Genomic DNA, 8685 nt, shown 5'->3' on the forward strand with positions numbered 1-8685 from the left:
AAGTTCAACCCTTCGGGGTTCACAAGATTTGGGCACATCAAGGCTAGTTCGGAAAATCATTGATTATACGCCTTGAGATCATTTCCGACCGCCTTTAAAGTTCTTAGCTCTTGTTCGAGCCTTCGGGTTTCTTCACGAGGGAAATATTCGACAATCATCTTTTCCCTCAAGTCAGCCCAAGAGAGGGCATGAGCTTCATTGGTACCTACCGATTGTACATAGGTGTTCCACCATGTGAGGGCGACACCGGCGAAAGTGTGAGTGGAGTATTTGACCTTATCTTAGTGCCGACAACCGCTTATGCTAAAGACGGCCTCCGTTTGTTTGAACCATCGAGTGAGAGTAACCGGTCCCCCGGTCCCATCAAAAGTATGAGGTTTGCACCCCATGAAGGCTTTATAGGAGCATCCCTCGCTTGAGTTATCGGCTCCTTGATTGTTGTTTTTGTGGTTGTTGTTATTGTTGGAGGAGTGATCGGCCATGGACGCTTCCACGGCGGTGGTTATCATTCGTTGTAGAGCTTGTTCGGGAGTCTCATGGCGTGGCACACGACGAGGAGGCATTGTTCCTTCAAAACACGAGAATACCGTTGATTAGTATTTTCAATAATACAAATCATGATATGGAAATAGGATAGAGAGAAAAATTTTCCTTGACTCGCCTTAAATTCTTTGTGTCATAATGTCGAAACGTTCATATGAGTCACCGTAATATAATCCCGGAAGTAATATTACCCTAATTCATATGTGCATTCGACATTACTTCACTAAGTCAAGGTGGCGCGTCAATCAAATTAAACAACGTGAGATTAAGATGAAATAAAAGTAGATATGAGTAGAAACGTTCGAGTATAATGCATAAGTAGTCAAGTAATTCCTACTTCAAGTCTATATGCCGGTTGTAGTCTAGACTCACTAATGTACCCTATGACTCGGGGTTGACAACAATGAACTCTAAATCCCTACAACCAACGCTCTAATACCATCTGTAGCGACCCAACGAAATCGTCATTGACGGCGCTGTCTACTTAGGTCCCGTTACGTGGTCATAAGTCTTTAAAACAAAGTTTGACCAAAAGTATATCGCATTCATTTCAAAGGTAAAGATGTTTCGGGGTTTCCAAAGTAGTTCGACAACTAGTTACATAACAAAGTTTAAAGTACAATTGAAACATATGCGACACAATTTAAAATTAGCCAAAAGACGCTCCACGTATGCATGTATACTCAACATCCAAGCAAGTATCAAAAGTAATGAGCGGAAGCATGTATCACAAAACATTCAAGGACCTGAGAAAAACATAGAAATCTGTCAACGAAAACGTTGGTGAAATCATAGGTTTAAGTAAGTAAGTACAAGTGAACCACAAGATTTGCAATAATGATATAATAGTAATACATTCCAAAAGTTTGTTTCACGAGCACCCAATTATCAATGCTTAACATTCCTTCCATAGAACCCCATCACAATAGTGTTAGAACATACACTGTTTCTCGAAAATATATTTCATTCGTAAACGGTAGCGAACCGTTTGAATGAGGGTTTGTCAAACCCATATGGCCATATAACATAAGTTCTCGCTTACACCCAGCAAGTGTAACTAATGATAATCGAATTGAGGATTTTTGTTCAAACTCGTATGTAGAATGTTTGTTTTCCTGTACTTTTGTTCACTTAGTAAAAAGAAACGTTTATGTTTTCTCATCCCAAATGTAAGTGTAAAAGAGTAAAAGTGGGACTATGATCTCACCTTAAGCGCAAGAGCAAATAAGTACTTCGACGAGTAACGTGTGCAAAGAACAATGCTAGTCTTGACCTAAACAAATAGGTTGTATCAATAACGATAGTCAAGATTGGTCAAAGATGTTCAATTAGTCCTATGGCTCGTTAAGACTCGATCATAATAGCATGTGAATCAAATTGTCATGTTTCATGCAAGGTATAAGTATAAAAGCATGTTAGAACGATTGCACAAACATTTGGTTAAGTTTGATTAAAAGTCAACTTAGGTCGGGTCAAAGTCAACAAAAAAGTCAACACATTCGGGTCGGGTCCCGAACTATTTTTCTGAGGTTTTTAAGCATATATGAGCATGTTAGAACAAATTACATGTGAATCGGAGGTCCATAGTATAGCAAACATTTTCCGTAAAATGTCCAGCGAAGACAGAAGCCTGCCAGTGTATCTGGACAGCGTCCAGATTGTCTGGACGACGTCCAGCTTTGAAGGTTGAGACGGCGTCCAAAGATCTAGATGGCGTCCAGCTTTGAAAACTGTGACGGCGTCCAAGGATCTGGACGGCGTCCAGGTCCGTATTCAAGTCTGATGCAGAAAACTCCTAAGTGCACGAACCAAAAACCAAACTAACACATTTTATGATCCGCAAACAACCAAAACATGTATCTTATATCATCGGAAAAGTATTTTGACGAGGAAAACGAATAGACACATTGCAACGAGTAATTCAACACTTATAATGTAGTGACCCGAACTTTTCCATGTTTATATATATATTAAATAAAATTGTTATTTACATGATTAAGTGTTTCCAACATGTTAAGCAATCAAACTTGTTAAGACTTGATTAATTGAAATAGGTTTCATATAGACAATTGACCACCCAAGTTGACCGGTGATTCACGAACGTTAAAACTTGTAAAAACTATACGATGACATATATATGGTTATATATATAGTTAACATGATTTTATTATAAGTATGTATCTCATTAGGTATTTTAACAATTATATACATAAAAATGAGACTATTAATTTAAGAAACTCGAAAACGATATATATAACGATTATCGTTATAACAACGTCTTACTAGGTACATATGAATCATATTAAGATATTGATACACTTGGTTAATTATGTTAAATGATAAGTAAATATATTATTAAGTGTATTAACAATGAAATACATATGTAAAAATTAGACTACTAACTTAATGATTTCGAAACGAGACATATATGTAACGATTATCGTTGTAACGACATTTAACTGTATATATATCATACAAAGATATATTATATATCATAATATCATGATAATATAACAATTTAACATCTCATTTGTTATAATAAACAATGGGTTAACAACATTCGACAAGATCGTTAACCTAAAGGTTTCAAAACAACATTTACATGTAACGACTAACGATGACTTAACGACTCAGTTAAAATGTATATACATGTAGTGTTTTAATATGTATTCATACACTTTTGAAAGACTTCAAGACACTTATCAAAATACTTCTACTTAACAAAAATGCTTACAATTACATCCTCGTTTAGTTTCATCAACAATTCTACTCGTATGCACCCGTATTCGTACTCGTACAATACACAGCTTTTAGATGTATGTACTATTGGTATATACACTCCAATGATCAGCTCTTAGCAGCCCATGTGAGTCACCTAACACATGTGGGAACCATCATTTGGCAACTAGCATGAAATATCCCATAAAATTACAAAAATATGAGTAATCATTCATGACTTATTTACATGAAAACAAAATTACATATCCTTTATATCTAATCCATACACCAACGACCAAAAACACCTACAAACACTTTCATTCTTCAATTTTCTTCATCTAATTAATCTCTCTCAAGTTCTATCTTCAAGTTCTAAGTGTTCTTCATAAATTCCAAAAGTTCTAGTTTCATAAAATCAAGAATACTTCCAAGATTGCAAGTTTACTTCCAAGTTTTCTAAATCCATTCCAAGTAATCATCCAAGATCAAGAAACCTTTGTTACTTACAGTAGGTTATCTTTCTAATACGTAATAATCATATTCAAACTTTAATTCAATTTCTATAACTATAACAAACTTATTTCGAGTGGAAATCTTACTTGAAATTGTTTTCGTGTCATGATTCTGCTTCAAGAACTTTCAAGCCATCCAAGGATCCTTTGAAGCTAGATATATTTTTCTCATTTCCAGTAGGTTTATCCAAGGAACTTGAGGTATTAATGATGTTCATAACATCATTCAATTCATACATATAAAGCTACCTTATTCGAAGGTTTAAACTTGTAATCACTAGAACATAGTTTAGTTAATTCAAAACTTGTTCGCAAATAAAAGTTAATCCTTCTAACTTGACTTTTAAAATCAACTAAACACATGTTCTATATCTCTATGATATGCTAACTTAATGATTTAAAACCTGGAAACACGAAAAACAACGTAAAACCGGATTTACGCCGTCGTTGTAACACCGCGGGCTGTTTTGGGTTAGTTAATTAAAAACTATGATAAACTTTGATTTAAAAGTTGTTATTCTGGGAAAATGATTTTTATTATGAACATGAAACTATATCCAAAAATTATGGTTAAACTCAAAGTGGAAGTATGTTTTCTAAAATGGTCATCTAGACGTCGTTCTTTCGACTGAAATGACTACCTTTACAAAAATGACTTGTAACTTATTTTTCTGACTATAAACCTATACTTTTTCTGTTTAGATTCATAAAATAGAGTTCAATATGAAACCATAGCAATTTGATTCACTCAAAACGGATTTAAAATGAAGAAGTTATGGGTAAAACAAGATTGGATAATTTTTCTCATTTTAGCTACGTGAAAATTGGTAACAAATCTATTCCAACCATAACTTAATCAACTTGTATTGTATATTATGTAATCTTGAGATACCATAGACACGTATACAATGTTTCGACCTATCATGTCGACACATCTATATATATTACGGAACAACCATAGACACTCTATATGTGAATGTTGGAGTTAGCTATACAGGGTTGAGGTTGATTCCAAAATATATATAGTTTGAGTTGTGATCAATACTAAGATACGTATACACTGGCTCGTGGATTGATTCAAGATAATATTTATCGATTTATTTCTGTACATCTAACTGTGGACAACTAGTTGTAGGTTACTAACGAGGACAGCTGACTTAATAAACTTAAAACATCAAAATATATTAAAAGTGTTGTAAATATATTTTGAACATACTTTGATATATATGTATATATTGTTATAGGTTCGTGAATCAACCAGTGGCCAAGTCTTACTTCACGACGAAGTAAAAATCTGTGAAAGTGAGTTATAGTCCCACTTTTAAAATCTAATATTTTTGGGATGAGAATACATACAGGTTTTATAAATGATTTACAAAATAGACACAAGTACGTGAAACTACATTCTATGGTTGAATAATCGAAATCGAATATGCCCCTTTTTATTAAGTCTGGTAATCTAAGAATTAGGGAACAGACACCCTAATTGACGCGAATCCTAAAGATAGATCTATTGGGCCTAACAAACCCCATCCAAAGTACCGGATGCTTTAGTACTTCGAAATTTATATCATATCCGAAGGGTGTCCCGGAATGATGGGGATATTCTTATATATGCATCTTGTTAATGTCGGTTACCAGGTGTTCACCATATGAATGATTTTTATCTCTATGTATGGGATGTGTATTGAAATATGAAATCTTGTGGTCTATTGTTACGATTTGATATATATAGGTTAAACCTATAACTCACCAACATTTTTGTTGACGTTTAAAGCATGTTTATTCTCAGGTGAATACTAAGAGCTTCCGCTGTTGCATACTAAAATAAGGACAAGATTTGGAGTCCATGTTTGTATGATATTGTGTAAAAACTGCATTCAAGAAACTGATTTCTATGTAACATATTTGTATTGTAAACCATTATGTAATGGTCGTGTGTAAACAGGATATTTTAGATTATCATTATTTGATAATCTACGTAAAGCTTTTTAAACCTTTATTTATGAAATAAAGGTTATGGTTTGTTTTAAAAATGAATGCAGTCTTTGAAAAACGTCTCATATAGAGGTCAAAACCTCGCAACGAAATCAATTAATATGGAACATTTTTAATCAATAAGAACGGGACATTTCAGTTGGTATCCGAGCGTTGGTCTTAGAGAACCAGAAAATTTGCATTAGTGTGTCTTATCGAGTTTGTTAGGATGCATTAGTGAGTCTGGACTTCGACCGTGTTTTCTTTAAAAATGATTGCTTAACATTTTTGTTGGAAACTATATATTATTAACATGTATATATTATGTGATATATTAATCTCTTAACATGTTTGATATTGTGTGATAGATGTCTACCTCTAACACAAATCCCATTAACTCACCTAATAATAACGAAGAGTCGAATATATATTGGACTGATTCACAAGTTCCCGAAGAAGAACCGGAAGAAGAATCAGAACCGGAAGAGGAGGAACCGGAGGAGGAAATAGAACCGGTGGGGGAAATAATTAAATGGTTAAGTAAAAGAAAATCCTCAACCAACCGACCAAGGTTAATTATGGTCAATGGTGTTTCCGCCAAGGAAGCAAAATATTGGGAGGATTACCAATTCTCCGATGAATCGGATTCCGACGAGAATTTCGATGATGTTATAGAAATTACCCCAACTGAATTTAAAAAGGCAAAAGAAAATAATAAGGGAAAGGGCATAAAAATAGAGAAATCTAATTCCAACCCCGATGAACTTTATATGTATCGTCAACCCCCGAAGCCCTTAAGTTGTAACAATGACCCGGGAACCTCTAAACCACCAGGTTTTTCTAAACCGTTGTGGAAAACGACAGCTCGTATTAGGGGAATATCATATATCCCTAGAAACTTGGCAAAACGAACCAAAACCGAAGAAGAAGAAACGAGCGAGTCGGAATAAGATAGTTGTATTCGTGTGGTGTAATATATGTAATATAGTGTGCTTATGCTTTATGATATATGTAAAAATTGCTTGTATTAATAAGTATTTTTTTATTTTTTTATGAATCTAACTCTTGTCTATTTTAGAGTATAAAAACACAAAATGGATAGACAACCCAATATTTTAAGAGACCTACCCGGAGACATGATTGATGAAATCTTGTCTAGAGTCGGTCAGAATTCTTCGGCACAACTATTTACGGCGAAATCAGTTTGTAAGACATTCGAAGAACGTTCCAAGAATGTCTTGGTTTATAAGAGACTTTCATTTGAAAGATGGGGGATATCACATTGGGAAACCCATAAGTTACGATGTGTTTACTTTGACGCATATATTGCGGGGAACCCAAATGCTATTTTATGCAACGGGTTAAGAAATTATTTTGACTCAATGTATCCGAATATAGGACTTCATGATTTAGAAAAAGCGGCTAACATGCAACATAAAGAAGCATGCTATGCTTACGGGTTAGTAATGTTCGCTTCTCACCAAAGTGAGAAAAAGAACATCGGGCTACAACTATTAAACAAAACGTTCCCACAAGTGACGGAGTCGGTAATTGGGGTAAGAAATTAGGTTTTTAGGTTATTACGAGACTGTTGGTCATTACGTAACCCTCGTACCTTTGACGACGTTACAACACGCTGTCTTATCAACGGCCATAACGGTTATGTTCCACAAGACCAAGGATGGGAAGTAGTCCTAGTAAAACCAGAATGCATGACTTGTTTCTGGACGTATGAATTACGTGTCTTTATTGCCTTTGTTGAACGACTTGTGTACTAGCTAGAATTATCTTCACAACTATCTTGTATCAAAGTTATTGTGTGCTATATTTCATGCTTTATGTAAAATAAGCGGTATTGTAAGTTTGTAAAATATTGTATAAAAGTTTGAACGCGAAATATTATTATAATCAGTGTTTCATATAGAATTGTAGTAGTTGAATTGTATATTAGCTACTAAGTATGAACTTAACGGGTAGGTACTACCCGAATTTAAACTTATAAAACGCTAATATGAAGAAAAAGCTTTTATAAATGAGTTCATATTATGCTACGAAATACTATTAACTACTCTTAATATTCTGTATGATTAACTTGTTCCATTTGACTATTTTGAAGGAAATGGCACCGACTACTCGACACACCGTGAATATGAATGAAGAGGAATTCCGTACATTTCTAGCTTCAAACATAGCCGCAGTACCGGCTGCGCTACATACCAACAATAACCTTGGATCTAGCAGTACAGGAAATCGTGTAGGATGCACCTACAAAAAATTCACTGCCTGCAAACCTTTGGAATTTGATGGAACCGAAGGACCGATCGGATTGAAACGGTGGACCGAGAAGGTCGAATCGGTGTTTGCCATAAGTAAGTGTACTGAAGAGGACAAAGTGAAGTACGCTATGCATACCTTCATAGGTTCTGCGTTAACATGGTGGAATACCTATCTAGAGCAAGTGGGACAAGATGACGCGTACGCACTACCGTGTTCAGCATTCAAGCACTTGATGAACGAGAAGTACCGTCCCAGAACCGAGGTCAATAAGCTCAAGACAGAACTTAGAGGGTTACGAACCCAAGGATTTGATATTACCACGTACAAAAGACGATTCACAGAATTGTGCCTATTGTGTCCGGGAGCGTTCGAAGATGAGGAAGAGAAGATCGACGCGTTTGTGAAAGGATTACCGAAAAGAATCCAAGAAGATATAAGTTCACACGAGCCCGCCTCCATACAACAAGCATGTAGAATGGCTCACAAACTAGTGAACTAGATTGAGGAAAGAATTAAAGAACAGACGGCTGAAGAGGCCAATGTGAAGCAAGTCAAAAGAAAGTGGGAGGAAAACGGTGATAAGAATCACCAATACAACAACAACAGCAATTACAATAATAATCGCAACAACTATCCCAACAATCGCAACATCAATCGC

Source organism: Rutidosis leptorrhynchoides, chromosome 11 (genome assembly GCF_046630445.1).
Source record: "Rutidosis leptorrhynchoides isolate AG116_Rl617_1_P2 chromosome 11, CSIRO_AGI_Rlap_v1, whole genome shotgun sequence".
Lineage (NCBI taxonomy): Eukaryota > Viridiplantae > Streptophyta > Magnoliopsida > Asterales > Asteraceae > Rutidosis > Rutidosis leptorrhynchoides.